Below are 17,757 nucleotides of genomic sequence, written 5' to 3' on the forward strand. Positions count from 1 at the left end.
GATGCTGAAACTGGCTCGTTGGGCACCAGCGATCCCTGTCTCTCTCCAGGGCTCCCTGCAATGAATCCAGCCCAGCCAGACTCCTGCTTACCTGCAGCCAGAGCAGGCAGCCTTCTCCCAGCAGAGGAGAATTTATAGTCGCCTGGCTACAGAATCTGAAAGTCCTTAGGCCAGCAAACAGAGGCAAAGGTGAAGCCACGGTCCATGCTGACTAAGCCAATGTGATCAGCCTGCCAAGCTGTCACGGACTCCATTTAACTTCGCCAACTGGCACCTTGCTCCCTTTGTTCTTGAGCGGGGCCCTCGGCTCAGCTTCCCTGGGGAAAATCGCCTTCCTCTGGGCTGCTGTTTGCTTGTGGGCATGTTCTGGGCATTCGCCCTTTTCGGATTCTCTTTTGGCCCCTTTGGTCTGCCTCGGCCAGACAGGCTATTCCTTCCATCCTCCTGTCTCCAGCTCTACTCCAAGAGCACTGTTAACCCCTTTGCTCCCGCTGAGTAGCAGTGCAAAATGTGGGGGAAACTGAGCCACGCAGGGGCTTCAGAACAATATTCTGGAAAATTCCCACTTTGCTCTGATAACCCACGAGACACATGTGTCCACAGGTCCAAATCGGTGAGGCTCCCCCTAAAATAGCTTTGGCATTATCCTCAGCTGGTGATAATATTAGGTGTATTATGGTAGCGCCGAGATGACCCAGCTGAGATTGTGCAGGGTGCTGCACGGACAAAGAGTGGGAGGTGATCCCTGGCCCGAAGGGTGTAGGCCTAGATGCCTATGGGAGTCAGGCACCTGAATACCTTTGAGGATCTGGGCCTCACAGGTTAAATAGACAAGGAGTGGGTGGGGAAACTGAGGCATGGTGCGAGAAAGGGCTTACCCAAGGTCAGTAGGAAGAGAGCCCAGGTGTGCTGTCTCCCAAGCCACTAGGCAACACTGCCTCCTTGGCCTGCAATAATTTTATTTCCCTGGTGCAGTTTAACCCTCGAAAGCCTGTGGTAGTTAGCAGTGAGGAATCCCACTTGCCACCCGGTCCGTGGGGAAGCAGCCTCGTCCCAGGTGCTAGCAGAATCGCAGGTGACGGGGTTAAATTGCTGAAGTCAGAGTGACTCAGAGCCCCAATGAAATCGAATTACCATCCAGCAACCCATTAATCTCCGTTACCCGCGGTTCATCTGCATTGGTTGCCGTGCCCAGAGGCAACAAATTAGAAGCTATTTATCAGTAAGTGGGCGAACGGATTAATCAATATGGCATTTACGGCCCCACTGGCTGCGGCAGGAAGAACCCAAGTGGTAACGGGAATTGTTCCAAGTTCCCCTTCAGCGGTGCTGCGGTGACCTGGTCGGGTTCGGCCCGTGGCAGCTCTCCCACGGGATGGGTGCTCAGCGGCTGGGTGATGCCAACAGAGTCTGCAGGAAGGGGGGCATTGGAGGGGGTGGTTGTTCTAAAGCCCCAGTGTGGCACTTGGGGGTGCTGTTACTGCCTGGCGGCCGAGCCCTGAACAGCAATGCTGGATGAGCCGCCAGCTAAGGCACTGGGCATTAGGGCAGCTGGGTTCTAGGCCTGGCTTGGGCAGATCAGGACCCCTCTTTCTGCCTCAGTTTCCCCTCCTACCCTTAGTCCATCTCGTCTGTCTAGATTGTTAGCTCTTAAGGGCAGGGGGTGTCCCTCACTGTGCGTATGGGCAGTGTCCAGTGCAAGAAGGTCCTGATTTCAGGATGATAAAACCAGGGCCTGAAGAGTCCATGAGGACAACTCTCCCCTGCTGGCAGCCATGTGGGGTAATTCTAGCTAGCGAGCTACTCCATAGGGCATTATCCTGCTGTCCACCACTGTGGTGTCTGGGCACCTTCCACGTAAAATCAGGAGCAATAGCAAAGCCTCTAATGGACTTGATGGAGTCTCTGGCTCTTCTCCCTTTCTGGGGCCAGAACTCTGCTTAGGTAGGTTTTTTAGGGGGTGGGAAGGGATTGGTAGGGTTGGGAGTAAAAGGAGCGTTTGTCCTGTGATGCCTCCTAAAGCTGGTCAGACTCTGGATCCGCCTGGTCTCCTCGGGGTTGTTTGATCTAGCTCTGGGGGTGCTGTGTCCCCAGCTCTCCCGTGCCCTGGCTCTGGGGTCTGCCTTGTCCTGGAGCCACTCAGCTGTCGCAGGCGTGTGTAGATGGATAGTCACTGCCTGAGGTTGCTGAGCCGTTTGCTGCTGGGAGAATTAGGCACAGGCCCTAAAACGGGAAGGGATAGCTCAGTGGTTTGAGCATTGGTTTGCTAAACCCATGGTTGTGAGTTCAATCCTTTAAAGGGCCATTTAGGGGTCTGGGGCAAAAAAAATCTGTCTGGGGATTGGTCCTGCTTTGAACAGGGGGTTGGGCTAGATGACCGCCTGAGGTCCCTTCTAACTCTGATATTCTGTGAATGGATGGGGATGGTGCAGGGACTTGGTGCATGGGCTGTTTGCAGTGGCCTGAGCCACAGAGGAGGTGGGCAGCCATGTGCTGTACCAGGCTGTGCACAGTTATGGAGTCAGCTGGGAGGTGACAGAGGCCTAGGGTGGCAGGGCGAGTGGGAGGCGGAAGGAATAGCTGGGGGCATGTTACCCAGGGTTTTAGGAACCCACAGCAGGAGCAACTTCACTGTTTCACTCCAGGCAGTGTCAGGAAATCAATGGATGGGAGCACAGCAATTCCGTCTGGTATAAGATTAATGCGAGTAAGCTCCATTTTATTACATTTAAGCACAGGCAGACGCAATAGGTTTACCTTAAATCCAGAACGGTGTTGGGTAATTAACAGCGGGTACGCAGTGGCTGGTTGCTCACCCACGGTGTTAGGAAAAGCATTTCTCGAGATGGCTTCAGAGGACAGCTTTGAAGTCCACTAGATTAGCTAGGGTTTTTTATAACTATTCTTTATCAAACACACTGGTTACAATAACCCCTAGAAAATTATGATGTTTTAAAATTTGTAATCATTTTTTGCTATTGAAGGTGCTCAGACTTAAGGTTTTTTATTTACTTAATTTTTTTCTAGTTTTATTTGTTCACTTGTTTCCCCGCTTTTCCTGTTCTAATTAGCAGAAACTGCCGGCTCGTTTTGACTTTGCCTCTAAAAGCCTGCTTTCCAATTAACCCTCTATATGTGGTGGTTTATTTGTCATTTGTGATGGCTGAATGCACTCAAGATGGTTGCAATTAGCTTGATTACATTCTGGGGTACACCCCCCCTTAAATTCAGGATAACAGGGAGTGCCCGCTGTTAGGATCCAGACTGGTCCTGCCCTGGAGAGTGTCAGAGAATTTCAGTCTTCAGCTCCTCCCCGCTCCCGAAAACGGTGTTAACTTCACAAAACTCACCCGCAAATATGAGAGTGATTGGGTGGGGGTCGGGGTCTTAGTCCTGACACCAAATTCCCTGGTCTAACCACTACACTCCAGTCCCTTCCCAGAGCTGGGAAGTAGAACCCAGGAGTCCTGACTCCCAGCCCCCTGGCTCTAACCACCAGAGCCCACTCCCCTCCTTAAGCTAGGTATGAAATCCAGGTGTCCTGACTGGCAGCCCTGTGCGGCGCCCACTGACCCATCCTGTCTCCCACAGCTCTGCCCATTTTGATTCTCCCTCCCACACTAAACTCCCAGGCTTTAGTCAGAATTTTCACAAGAGTGTTGCACATTGGATGCTCTGCATACACGGTCGTGCACACACACACACATGCATGCACAAATGTATACCGCACGTCCACACACATGTGTGAATGCACATGCACAGTTGTGCACACCCCTTGTGAAGATCTGGCTCCTGTTGGGGGCTCTGCACACTTGGCCCCCAGGTCCCAAGTCCTCATGGGAGTCAGGCCCATTTCTATCCCCCCGCTAGTTACAGCCGAGAGGAGGTTGGAAAGCTCGAGCTTGCCTGTGGCTCCTGCTCTTCATCTCCTCTGCTTTTGGCTGGAGCCAGCCTGGGGCTGCCCAGAGCTGGGCACTGCCCCTCTGGGGGGATGCCTGAATTCCTCAAAATGGAGAGGGGAAGCAGCTGGTCGGTTTCAACAGAGGCTCAGGGGGGATCAGGGCTCCAGCCAGTTAGGCCCGGGGGAGGGGACTGCCCCAGGGCCACCCCCCCTGTGCACCCCTACGGCGAGGTGCATCCTCCCACCTGGGAAACCCCTCTGTCATTACACAACTCAGCCCCATGGAGCATGGCCCAGATTCCCAGCAGGTGTCAATGGGCCAGATCCCCCGTGGTGTAAATCAGTGACATCAATGCAGCTACACTAGCGTGCGCCAGCTAACAATCTGGCTCTGTGCCTTGCTCGTTAAATCAATGGGGCTACGTGTGCCTAAAGCACCTGTGAGCATCTCTGAGCTCGGGGCCCGGTGGCCCAGCAGGGTCCCATCTCCGTTGGGATTCTAGGCATTAGTGGAATACAAATAACAAATGCAGGGGGCCCAATGCGCCATGGCCCATCTGCCAGGCCGTCGCCTGCACCAGTGCAAAGTGGGGGTGGGGACTGGGGGAAGACTCTTTTTGCCCTGCCGCAAATGACTGGCTGGCCACTGGGTGACAGAGCATTGGACCCACTGAGCCTAGTTCAGGGGACAGAATTCGGGGCGGAGGGGCAGCTGCATGAGCATGCAGGTAAACCTGCACCTCCGAGCTCACGCATAGAGATGGGTGCCCTGTGTGTGTGCGTGCGAGGGTGCGCACCACAGGAATCGGTGCAGCTCAGCATCTCTGGTCAGGCTGTGACGAGCGTCGTGCCGGTGAGGTCTGGGCCACGGTGCAGGCCGAAGGTGGCATCGTTCCCGTGCCTGAGGCAAGTCATAACTTACCCGGTTGTTTGCTCTTCCTGTGCCAACAGTAGTTAGCTGTGATACATTGTGGGCTCTTTGATAATTAAGAAGAAAGTTGGCAGCTCTTAAAATGGCTCCCAGCCTGCGCTGGGATTCACACTGGGGCTGTTACTTCGCCTCCTTAGAAGTCATGACTTCATTCTCTTCAGCGATGGCTTCCCAGTGCCACCTGCCACCCACACCTTCATGTGCACACGCATCCCTGCACAAAGACACAAACATAGAGACGTGCATGCACAAACACCTGCATGCACAAACATGCACACACGTATCTGTACATGCACATGTGCATGCATCCACATGCACACTCTGGTACATACCTGCACACACATGCAAGCATCCACGTGCATGCTCATGCACGTACCTACACACATGTGCAGGCATCCATATGTACACTCGTGCACACATGTGCAAGCATCCACATGCAAACTCATGCACATATTTCAGGCATCCACATGCACGCTCGTGCACACACGTGTGTGCATCTACATGCACACTCTTGTACATACCTGCACACACATGCAAGCACCCACATGCATGCTCATGCACATACCTACACATGTGCAGGCATCCATATGTACACTCATGCACATACGTGCAAGCATGCACATGCAAACTCATGCACATATCTGCACATGTGTGCAGGCATCCACATGCACACTAATGCACATGCATGCATCTGAGTGCACACATGTGCACGCGCATCGATGTACATGTGCATGCATGCACCTGAGTGCACACATGTGCATGCGCATCGATGTACATGCACAGCTGTATGTGTGCACACACGTATACATGTGCAAACACACATGCACATACAAACCAGCACACAGACATGCATGCACACACAAGCCCCGCTCTGCTGTGGAGCAACCCCTCCGAGCCGGTTTCCTCCTCCATGGTGGTGGCCTCGCCAGCCTTGAGCTGTGTGAGTCCTGCGTCGGTCATTCACAGCCTGCTACAGGAAGCTGCAGTTTGGCACAGAAGGGCCATTGGCCATGGCAGCCTGGCGTTTTGTCAGGGATGGGGTGACACACAACATTCCCATTAGGGAAATGGGGCTGCCAGCCAGCCAGCTCTGCCCTCGTTAACCCTTTGAGGCCAGAGGTCATTGGGCAGCATGGACTACTGATTAAAGCACTGGGCTGAGAGTCGGGACTCCTGGGACCAATTCCTTACCACGTGTCCTGAAGCAAGTTACTTGGCCCCACCATGCCTCAGTTGCCCCGCCTGTAACATGGGTCTGACAGGGCCCACTTCACAATAAGTCATTGTTTGTAAAGCACCATGTAGAGTCTCTCATAAAGCCTGTTACTGTAGGGTCTCTCATGGATGCTAGGCTGGGCATGCTATGGTTTGTTACTGTAGGGTCTCTCATGGATGCTAGGCTGGGCATGCTATGGTTTGTTATTGTAGGGTCTCTCATGGATGCTAGGCTGGGCATGCTATGGTTTATTATTGTAGGGTCTCTCATGGATGCTGTTGTAGGGTCCTTCACAGCCACAGTGGAGCTCTCTCTGATTTGTTATTGTAGGGTCACCTAATGATGCAACCCGATGCACTCCCCTCCCCCATCCCACTCACCAGTCCCTGCCCTGCCCCTTGGCATTAATAGTGATTTATTGTCTTGAATTTAATTATTTACATTTCAAATAATAAAGGTGCCTTTAGGAGCCCTGACCTCGTTAATGATCCAGTTGATACAATTCCATGGATTGCTAACAGCGCACGCTCAACCCCGCCCCCCGCCTCCTCCAGGCTCTGTGCACGCAGACCGCCCAGCTGGGGGGAGGGTGGGCAGAGGTCTGAGCTGAGGGTGATTGCCAGTGGGAGAAGTCAGGAGTGGGTCTGACCTGGGCCGGGGCACTCACCTGGGATCTCTGGTGGACACCAGTTCTGATGTGCCCAGAACTTACTGTCTTTGAACTCAGGAATCCTGACTCCCGTGGCCGCGAGACCATGCTCCTGTGAGGAACCCAGGAGTCCTGACTCTCCAGCTGCTCCGTACTGTAACCACTAAAGCCCTCTCCCCTCCTAGAGCTGGGAAGAGAACCCAGGTGTCCTGGGTCAGCAATGCTCAAAGGCAGGCACAGTCCTACTGGACCCCCCACCTTTCCCGTGCAGCTCCGCACCCCCTGCTAGGGAACTGCACTGGCTCAGAGAAGAGCGCTCCCTGCTGGGGCAGCAGCTGCGCTATTCCCCACCTCTCCCCAGTACCACACAAGGGCATTGGCTCAGCACTGCCCCATGTTGGGTCTCCCTGGCCAGGCTGCACTTGTATTGACTCCCCCAATCCCCTGCTGGGAAGCACCAGGCTCCAGAGAGTTAACGGATCCAGTTCTCCTTCTTAGAGGCAGCCTGTTGGCTTTGGCTGGGGAGCCAGACCAGGACAAGGGCTGCTGCGGTTTCCTCTTGTCACACCACAGGAATCAACCACTGGGTATTTGACAGGAGTCAGGGCTCCTGGTTCCCAGCCCCTCCCCTGAGACCACTAGACCCCACTCCCCTCCCAGAGCTGGGAACAGAACCCCAGAGTCCTGCCTCCTAGCCCCTCGCTTTAACCACTAGACCCAACTCCCCTCCCAGAGCTGGGAACAGAACCCCGGAGTCCTGGCTCCCAGCCCCCTGCTTTAACCACTAGACCCCACTCCCCTCCCAGACCTCCATTCCCAGCCTTGGGCTGGACATCAGGACTCCTGGGTTCTGTTTCTGGCTCTGCTCTGCCCTGCTGTGTGACTGTGGTCACTATGGGAGGCAGGATAAAGGGGTGGATGGACCCTGGTCTGATCCAGTCTGGAAGTTCCTGTATTTCCTTCCATTAAAACACAGAGCATGAGCCCCTAAGTACACCCCACTCAGTGCACTGGTGGCTGCTGGCTCAGTTGTCAATGAGAACAAGTAGCCTGGTATCATGGTGGGGGGGGAGCCCTGCTCTCGGCCACGGTCTGCACGGTGCCTGGCACAAGGGGGCCCTGCTCTCGGTCGGGGTCTGTGCAGCACCCGGTACAACGGGGCCTGCTCTCTGTTGGGGTCTGCGCAGCACCTGGCACAAATGGGACCCTGCTCTTGGTCGGGGTCAGTGCAGCACCTGGCACAAATGGGACCCTGCTTTTGGTCGGGGTCAGTGCAGCACCCGGCACAACGGGGCCCTGATCTCGGTTTGGGTCTGTGCAGCGCCTGGCACAACGGGGCCCTGATCTCGGTTGGGGTCCGTGCGGTGCCCAGCACGGCAGGGCCTTGCTCTTGGCCAGCATGACCGTAATACACCTATCAACTGCCAGTGCCTGGATCTCTGGAGCAGCTGCTCCCCAGGCTGGATGGAGATCGGCCCCACGCTCCCAGGGACGTCCCAAGGTCTGGTCTTGGCGCTCACACGTGGTGTCACGCTCCACACAGCAACTCTGTGGGGGGCAATTACCCTCTGCTGAGAACCTGGAGATCAGCTGAGGGAGCTGGGAGGAACATGAGGAGGGGAGGCAGCTTAGCTGGGTCGCTGAGCCCTGGACTTCGTTCGCTCCCCGAGGCAGCTTCAGCTCTTGACACTCCCATGCAGAACTTAGGTCATGAGTAAGGCATCGGTTTCTCCAGCCGGGGCACGTTTCCTGGAAAGCCTCTGGGTGATTCCGCCTGATGGTTCCAAGGTAAAGCCCGTACGGGCCCCTAGTTTGGGCTTTGTCGGTTTCTCCACCATGCTTTGCACCTCTGGAGTCCCCTGTCCTCCTCGCCACGTTTCACCGCAGCACCGTCCGATTGCACCGTCTGACTGTTGTTTGCGATGTTGTGGTAGCACCAGCCGAGAGCATGGCCCCGTTGTGCCGGGGGCTGCACAGTTGCAGAGTGAGAGACAGTCCTGGCCCCAGAGAGCTCACAGTGTGAGCAGAGCAGACAAAGGGTAGGGGGCAGGTCTCCAAGCTCTTTGTGGCACGGATTCTCCCTTAGTTCAGATTGGCTCAGTGCCTAGCGTAATGGGGCCTTGCTCTCGGCTGGGTCTGTGCAGCGCCTGGCACAACGGACCCTGATCTCGGTCGGGGTCTGTACAGTGCCTGGCTCAACAGGGCCCTGATCTTGGGGTCTGTGCAGCGCCTGGCACAAGGGGGCCCTGCTCTCAGTAGGGGTCTGTGCAGCGCCCGGCACAACGGGGCCCTGCTCTCAATAGGGGTCTGTGCAGCGCCCGGCACAGCGGGGCCCTGATCTCTGTCGGGGTCTGCGCAGCACCCGGCACAACGGGGCCCTGCTCTCCGTCGGGGTCTGTGCAGCACCTGGCACAACGGTGCCCTGCTCTCGGTAGGGGTCTGCGCAGCGTCTGGCACAACGGGGCCCTGCTCTCGGTAGGGGTCTGCGCAGCGCCCGGCACAGCAGGGCCATGATCTCAGTCGGGGTCTGCGCAGCGCCTGGCACAACGGGGCCCTGCTCTCATGTGATGCTCCTGTAACAACAGTCACTGCTCTGGATCCTCTTGCAGCCGCTGCATCCCGGCGCGGGCAGCAGGCCATCGGCCACCTGTTCCCTGCTCTGCACAGAGGCCAGCTCCCTCCTTAGGATTTCCCACACGTGTTAGCAATCAAGGCCGATCAGAGCTTTCCGAGGGAGCCGGAGTGGAAAGTGATTACACCCCTGTTATACCCTCCTCCTGCTCTATTAGGGACCCCCCCCCCGCCACCATGCGTTTCATTTCCTCTCCACTGAGCCCAGTTAAAATGCCGCATTTCCTTCACGGATCCGATCTGCTTTTGTTTCCCTCCGGCACGCCCGGCAAGCTTGTGTTTGCGGCAGGGAGAGGGAATATCTCTGGTACCCGGGGGCAGGTGCGGCGGGACTGAGATGTCAGAGCGACAGAGCGAGGGAAATGGACTGGAAAATAGGCCATGGTCGCAGAGGTTCAGCTGCTCCTCCTCTGTGGCTGGAGAGCGTCAGCGCCGCCGGGGAGCGGCTGGGCACCCCGTGAGTCCCCGCCCAGCCCCATGCCCCACGGGCACTGCCCAAGAGCCAGCCCTTTAGTACAGGCTGGGAGAAACGGGATCTGGCAAGGCTGGGATAGCATGGGGGGCCAGGGGGGTTTGGGTTGGGACGGAGGGGCATTGACAGTTTGTTCAAGGCCCTTGAGACTGGAACTGCGGCTGCCCGGGGAAATCTTGCATTGCCCCTGCCTGCCTCATGGCTGGCACTACCCCCTGGCTGGTGCTACCCGCAGGCACAGGGGCCACATGCACACAGCTGCTGGGCCAGGGTGCCCTGTGACTCGTCGGGAAGCTGTTCCTAATCTCCCCAGAGTGGGTGTAATCCGGATCCAGCTGTTGGCTTTTAACCAGGAAGACTTGGCGCATCTGCCTCGGGCATTGCAGCCCATGGGAAGACGCCAGCCTGGCTTCGTGGAGTTTCTCTGTGCCATGCAAATGAAGCGGGACCACTCTGGTGACACCCGGGCAGCCTTCAATCAGGGAAACAAAAGGCCTCTCTGACTCTGCACTGAATCTCCCCGTTCATCCTGAAATTGCCTCGCGTATGGGATGCTGTCCCATGCCGGTCGGCTGATCCCTGGCCCAGATAATGCGCCTCCTTAGGGCCGCGTGGCCAGGGGCTCGGGAGGGGATGAAATGACTCGCTCTGCTGCTCAAGGCCTCTCTGAAGCTGGCTTGGTAACACCCCATGGCCTTGGTCTGAGCAGCTGGGAGCAGGCCCGAGGCACGCGGGCGAATCAGGTTTTCTGTCACACTCTTGCCTGCCTAGAAGGCCGGGGTAACACAATGCGGCCCAGGGGGAGCCCCGGATCGAATCTCAGCCGGGGAAGCAGCTAGTGGCTCCGCATCCGACTCGTGGCGCTGGTCGTTGGGGCTCCTCTTCTGGGGGCGGTGGGCACGGGCGGGCGGCAGCTGAGAATTCAAAGGCACCCGGAGGCAGGGAGGGTCCCAAAGGGCTCGATCTGGAGCCAGGAGTCCCTCCTGCGGCTGCGACTGCCCCGATATCCTTGTGTGTGCTGTGTGCCTATCTGTCCCTCCGTCCGCCACTCCTCTATTCGCTCCCTATGCACCCCCACAGCCAGACCTGCCATTAGCCCTCCATTCATTCGGGGTGGGTGGGGGCAGGATAGGGCAATCTCCCCCCCCCCAGCTCCTTGTCAGCGCCTGCAGCACCTATGCCACCTGGGAAACCCCTCTGGCTATCACCACCTGCTGGAGGGAGAGTGGGTGGGTCTGACGGGGGAGATATTGATAACTTTGCTCAGCGGAACCTCTGCAGCTGGATTGCAGGGCTCACCGCACAAGGGTCTGGTCCCTGCCCCTCCCCGCCAAGGCCGGCTGTCTGGAGACCCCCTGCTCCACCCTGCTCTGCTCTGTATCCATTGATGCCGGGCTCCCTAGCAGGGCTATTTCTGTCGCGCCGCTGACTTTGTTTCCCTCAGAGTCACCGCCTGGCTAAAAATACCCCCCCAACCATGTGCACGTACATGTTACTGCACGCCTGGGTCACGCGTGTCAACTGCAAGCTCCCAGCCTCACCTTCTCTGATCGGTGGCACTGGATCCGCGGGACCCGGGCCCAGCGGGCATCTCTCCCAGTGCCCAAAGCAGAGTAGCGCTGCCCTGTGATATCCAGATGCTGTCGGGCAGACGCTGCGCCCCCCTCACTTGGCCTCGCCAGGCCTTTCTGTGCTACTTGGGCTGTGGGGCAGGTGGCAGAGCTGGGGCACCGAGCCCCTGGAAGTGCCATGCTCCTGTCTCAGTCGCCTCCCCATGCAGCCGACTGAACACAGGTCCTTGATACGCCCACTGTGCTGCCTGTCTGACCTTGTCTCTCACCTCCCTCCCCTTTGAATTGTGTCTCCTCCCAGCCTTGCCAGACCCCCAGAGTCGCCCAAGTGCCTGGCCAGCCCCACCCGTGCACAGCTGCCCCACGGACCCTGGAAACTAAGGTAAGGCCACGGCCGGCAGTAGGGGGTGTGTGTGTGTTGCTCTCGCCTTGTGCTCTGCAATACCTCCTCCTGACCAGCAGGGGGTCTCTTTCCCCCCGCAGTATTCAGGCTGCAAAGGGGTGGGGGCTGGCGCTCTGTGGTGTCCCAGGAGTGCTCCAGGCTTGTATATAGGTCAATAGTTAGGAGATAAGGTGCCAGCTGCGGGCACCTGCCAATTACAGAGCCCAGCGCCTTGCAGGATCTGTGCACCTCGGGGGGTTGTGGGTTTGGTGCCAACGGCTTCCTCTGGCAGCTCTCCTCAGGGGTGCGGGTTGGCATTTCCATTGCAGTTTGATGTCCTGCCTGGCACGGGGTCTTGGACCCAGCGAGCCGGGATCTTGGGACGATGCAGAGCACAGCGCAGGAACGGGGCGGGGTTGGTGGTTCGAGGCCGAAGCAGAGGAGCCAAGGCAGTTCCGAGTTATTCACGGGGTGCAGGGCTGTGATCTTAGGGTCCCAGTTCCGATTGGAGTTTGGGGCGGGAGGCTTGGATGCAGAGCTTCTGGGGCAGCTTGGGAGTTTGGTTTTGCTTCCTGTGGCCAACTCAATGCTTCTGGCTATCTCAACCCTGATCTCTCCCACCAATCGCCTGGGCCGAGCCCCTCCTTATCCCATCACGGTGATGTGGTGGGAGCCGTCTCCCCCCGCTAGGGAAACATGGCTTGTGACTTGTACGCACCCCTGCCTTGGCCAGGGATGGGGTAAGATTGGGGCCTCGGTTAGGCCCGGGGAAGAGCTGGAATCCAGAAGCCACTGTTCCCTGCTTGTGCTGGGATACTCAGACCCCACATCCGGAGCCCTGTGGGCAACCTGCCCTTAAAACCTCTTAACACAGGCAACCAAGATTAGAGCCACTTTGGAAAATGTTGGCCTCATTGACTTGTTGATGGCCAAGCTATAAATAAGTGTTAGCGGTGGGATCCGAACTAGTGTTAATGTAGAAGTTTTGTATGAACTTTTTTTTGCTGAAAAATGCCAATTTGTCAGAACTGAAATTGTCTATGGGGAGAGGGTCAGACAGATGTGGCTGATTTCCCGGCGTGAAATTTTTTTTTGAAAAAAAAGAAAAAGAAAGTTAGAAACTGTGGAAATGGGACATTCTGACACGGTCAAAAGGAAAAGTTTCATATTCTGTTTTTTATTTGTTCGAAATGCCTCTCTGTTGCCAACTATACCTTAATGTAGGATTTAAAAAAAAAAGGTTCCAAAGAAAGGAAACATCAAATGCAAAAGAAAACGGTTCAGAATGATGAAAACAAAAGGTTTCGATTGCCCCCGAACTGAAAAAATCGGTTTGTGGACACTTTTGAGATTGGGATTTTTCATCTGAATTTGGGGTGGGAAAAATTTTTCAAAATCATGCAAGTTCTCGTGGGATGGGAAAACAGACCCCCCTGCTCCCACCCCCAGCTCAGCAGGGTATCATTGCTGTGCTGCTCCCCTCTTTCAGTGTGACACGGGATACTTTCTGTGGGAAATTGAAACCGACAGCCTTCCACGCAGCCTTTTACCCACTGATCTGTTCCAGCACATCAGGCAGGCCCCCTAGGGGAACATCCCTCTGCTACTCCCCTGTCTGCTGTGGCCTTGCCAGCAGCAGGATGGCAGCCTGGCTATCGCTGGATTTATGCTGCCAAGGCCGGCGCGCGGGGGCAGGGACTTCGCAGCCGGAACGCGGCGTCGCCAGTAGACACAGCACAGAGATGCCCTTAGGAAACAGGCAGCAGCTTTTAAAATAAATCAGATTGGTTGTTTTCCTCCTGCCTTTTTCCCTAAAAGAAATGAAAGTGACCCTCCCGCGCCACCCCCCTACCCCCCGCATCCCTGGCCCTGGCACTCCAGCTCCGTCGATGGCAAAGGGTTTGGGGCTCGTAACCATCACCCGTTCCAGTTTCCAAAATAAAAGTTACAGGAACAGAAATGGGGCTGCTTGTGCTCAGAGCAAACTGGCCCAAGGTGGTGCTCAGCATGGACTGGTCCAGCTCTGGCCCAGGGCACGGGGTGTCCAGTGTGGATTGCCGCAGGGTGGGGGGCGCTGAGTGTGGACTGGCCCTGGGCAGGCGGGTGTATGCCAGGCATGGAGTGACTGGCCCCGGGTACGGTTGGCACCGGCATGCTTTGGGAGTGCAGTGATTCGCACTAGCAGAGGGGAGCTCTCAAGCGCACAGCTAGGCCATGGGTTTGCGCTCCTGTCTCTGTTAATATTGGTGCTGTGATGTAAACGACATGGGTCCTGACCTCTGGGATCTCTTGGGATCTCACTATCCCGCCATGTCCCAGCTGAACGCCGCCTGCGGGTTTCGAAACGCCCCTCCACCTTTCCACGAGCTGCAGCTGGAGACAGGGGCCCGGATCCTCCGCTGGTGTAAGCCAGCTCCGTTAAAGCCCTTTGCACCCGCTGCGGATCTGGGCCCAGGGTTCTTTTCTCACTTCCTGTCCTCATGGCAGTGGAGGGGGACGACGCGTCCTCACTGTGCTTCTGGCATCGGTGCCCAGGGCTTTGACGCTTGCCAAAGACGTGGCATGTGCGTCGATCAGGAGCAATTAGAGCCTTGCCCGGATTGAAACTAACGAGTCCCTCCTGACTCTCCGTCCTGGTCCCCCTGTTCGGCGTCCCTCCTGCACCCAGCTCCCTCCTGCTCACAAATGGATCTGAAAGCAGAGTCACTTCTCCCCCTACATAACTTTCTCCCAGGCGCTTTCTGTCAGGTTCATATTCTTATTCATAACGGCGATGGAGACTGAATTATTTATATTTTAATTTCCGATGCAGCCAGCCGAGGGCCTGGGGGAGGGATGGAGGGGTGCACAGGGTGGCCGAGTCTGGGGAGAAGGCCAGGAGCTGACCTGCTCAGCGGTGTGTACCATAGCCCCTGAACTGCAGCAGCTAGCAGGGATTCTCCTTTAGCAGTGGGGAGGGACTGGTTTGGGAGCCAAGGAGGGGCGAGGGGGATGCTAAGTAGGGGGTGGGGAAGTTGAAATCACATGGTGGTGGCTACCACGCCTGGTCAGCTCATCGCTCCATCACACCTGCCTGCTCCTCCACAATGGGGACTGGCCCCTGGAGTGGCTCCCCGTCTCCCTCCAGTGGCCGGTTCATGTGTAGCAGTTGGGGCAGACAGAGGGGCTGAGCTCCAGAGGCTGTGGGTTCAATCCCAGGCAGAGAAGCAGCGAAGCAGGCAAGGGGTAGGCAGCTGAGTCAGGCCATGGGGAAGCTGTAGGCTGCAGGGGCTCCTGAGGCTCCTGATGGGGCACAGTGTACCAGGCTGGCTGGGCTCCCTTAAGAGCTGCAACTGGATCCAGCTGTTGCCCCCATCCCATCCCTCCTCCGAGCCCAGGTCTCTGTTGCACCGGGCACTGCACAGCTACAGAGTGAGAGACAGTCCCTCCCCCAGAGAGCTCACAGGCTGAATAGACCAGACAGACAGAGGATGGGAAGGGAAACTGAGGCACAGCATGGGGGAGTGACTTGCCCACAGTCACTGATTCAGAGGAAATCCCTTCCTGACCCTGTTCAGTTGGTGGTGGGCTCAGGCCCTGAAGCTGAAGGGTCCCCTAGTCCTTCTCTTTAATGCAGCAGTGTCTGGTCCTGTCAGTTGTGGATCCTGCTTAGCCCTGGGCCTCAAGGACATCATGTGGCGAGGAGTTCCACAAGTTACTCACATGTGGCATTAGAAAACATTTCCTTTCCTCATGCTCTGCGTTAGTAGCCTTTTAACTTCATTTGTTCCCCTGCCCCACTGTGAAAGGAAAGAGTGAATCCAGTCCCAGTGCAGAGGGAGGGGGCGCGCCCCCCCCATTTCCCCCAGGATCTCAGTGATGCATTAATGCTTGTGGGAGATGCATTCGAGTCATAGGGTGTAGGGCTGAGTGAGAGCGGGGGGGCGGGGGTCAGGACTCCTGGGTTCCATTCCCAACTCATGTGAAATAGGGGGTGGAACCAGAAGTAACGCTTAAAGAATGAGTCTCTATTGTGTTGTTCGGACCTGGCTTCGCTGGCCTGGAGGAAGCGGAAGAGATGGCTGGAGCGCAGGCTAAAATTAACCACTGCTCCGAGATAGCAGAATATAACGTCGGACTGATGAGACGTCATACATTAAATTTACATTGCGAATGGCCCAGGGTAAGAATTATATTGGCATGTGGGGGCCTGGATTTTAATTGGCATAATATTTCATTTAATTACATCGTCTATTTCAGACACCCAGCACAGGTCTTCAGTAGTAACGACATTTCTCAATAGAACGCCATTAGATCTGTGCCATTAACTCGGCATTCGCTCCTTTAACTGCTTGGTGCCTGCTTGGGGAGCAGGGCGTATTGGTCAGGCCGTGACAGCCGCCTGCAGGGAGTGGGAGCTAGACCCCACCCGCTGTGACCTAGTGGCTGGCGCACTGGGCTGGGAGCCAGGATGGCTGGGTTTGATTCCTTGCTCTGCTACTTGGCCTGCTGGGTGAACGTGGGCAAGTCACTTCACTCTTCTGTGCCTCAGTTTCCCCTCCACTCTTTTGTCTGTCTGGTGTGTTGCGACGGAGCTCTTCAAGGCTGGGGCTGTCTCTCACTAGGTGGGTGTGCAGCGCCGGACGCAACAGGGCCCTAATCTTGGGCTGCTGCTGCTGTGATATGAATAATAAAGGAAAGGGACATTGGAATGGGTAGAACTTGGAGTGGAGAAAGATCTCAGAGGGATGTGGTGTAGTGGTTAGATCAGGCAACGAGCTAGGACTCCTGGGTTCTGCCCTCAGCTTTGGGAGGCTTAGATCTAGGAGCCAGGATTCCTGGGTTCTATTCGCAGCTCAGTCACTGACTTGCTGTGTGATCCTTAAGCCAAGTCTCTTTCCTCTTGTGACTCAGTTTTCCCCTTTGCGATGCAGGGTTAATTATACCTGACTCCATATTGGATTTAGACCTGACCCCTGGGTATGTTTTAAGCACCTTGCGATCCAGGGAGGGGCTGCTGAGAACTCCATGGTGACTGCAAGGGTTGAATTAGGGATCAAAAGCCCCAATCCCCAGCTAGAGCTGAAGAAGAATCCCCATTAGCAGTGATGGGAATATGACACACAGGCGAGCAGTTCATTTTCCATCCAGCAGAGGGGGATGGTGTGCCCATTGCATCTCCTCCACCTCTCTCTGGCCTTGGGGTCCGAGCAGATTTTGTTCCCCAGCGCCGCAGCTCAGAGTGTAGCTTAAGGCCAGCGGCCCTGGTTCTCCTGGCCCTTGGAGCAGGGTGGCGGGTTGGGGATGGGGATTCTCATGGCCTCTGCCAGCAGGAACGTGCTTAATGACAAGTGCTGTTTGTGAGAAGGGCTTTGGGGGACAACGGTCTCGCCGACCCGAGGGGCACCGACCCCTAGCTCCCTGCGCTTGTCTCCAGCCAGCAACCCTGAGCTGTGGCGCGTCAGAGCCTTGATCTGTAAATCGGAACAGAGAAAAGCTTTCTTCCTTCTCCTCACACATCATTAAAATGAGATGGGAATAGAACCCAGGAGTCCTGCCCCCATTGCAGCCATTAGACTCCCCCCCCAGAGCTGGGGCTAGAACGCAGGAGCCCTAACTCCCCGCCCCACCCAGCAGACTCCCCCCTCCCAGGCGAGAAGCAGGTCTGAATTCTCGCCCCTTTTCATGCCCTAGTGATAGGTGCCCATCAAATGCCCCTCTTCTCCACCTGCACCAGGGCCGTGGCATCTCCTGATCTCTCTGCACCTGGCACCGGTCCAAGGCAGCTTGGCGCGTACCCGTGGGCTGCTGGCAGTGTTAGGCCGCCCCGCCTTGCCCCGCTCCCCCCGGCGCCGTGCCCGGCCAGGCTGGGTCGGCGTGAGGCCACGGCGCTGAACGGCTCGTTCCTGGAAAAGCCCCGGGCACTGAGAAGTCGAGTGGCCTCTGGAGGACTTGGCCAGGCCCCAGCTGCTGCGCAATAGCTGGGAAGGAGGAGGCGGGTGACGGGCTGGAGAGCTGGGAATGG

The 17,757-nt window shown here is 56.7% G+C and overlaps 1 protein-coding gene across 2 annotated transcripts in view; it reads left to right on the top strand.

Annotated features, from left to right (window-relative positions):
• Nucleotides 1-17,757, top strand: part of SEMA6C (semaphorin 6C) — a 92,464-nt gene that overhangs the window by 19,024 nt on the left and 55,683 nt on the right. For both annotated transcript variants that reach the window (XM_030542447.1, XM_030542448.1), the window contains exon 2: nt 11,673-11,753. The gene's annotated coding sequence lies outside the window, so the exon portion shown is untranslated. The remainder of the gene's footprint in view (nt 1-11,672; nt 11,754-17,757) is intronic.

The sequence above is a fragment of the Gopherus evgoodei genome, chromosome 24 (assembly GCF_007399415.2).
Source record: "Gopherus evgoodei ecotype Sinaloan lineage chromosome 24, rGopEvg1_v1.p, whole genome shotgun sequence".
Lineage (NCBI taxonomy): Eukaryota > Metazoa > Chordata > Testudines > Testudinidae > Gopherus > Gopherus evgoodei.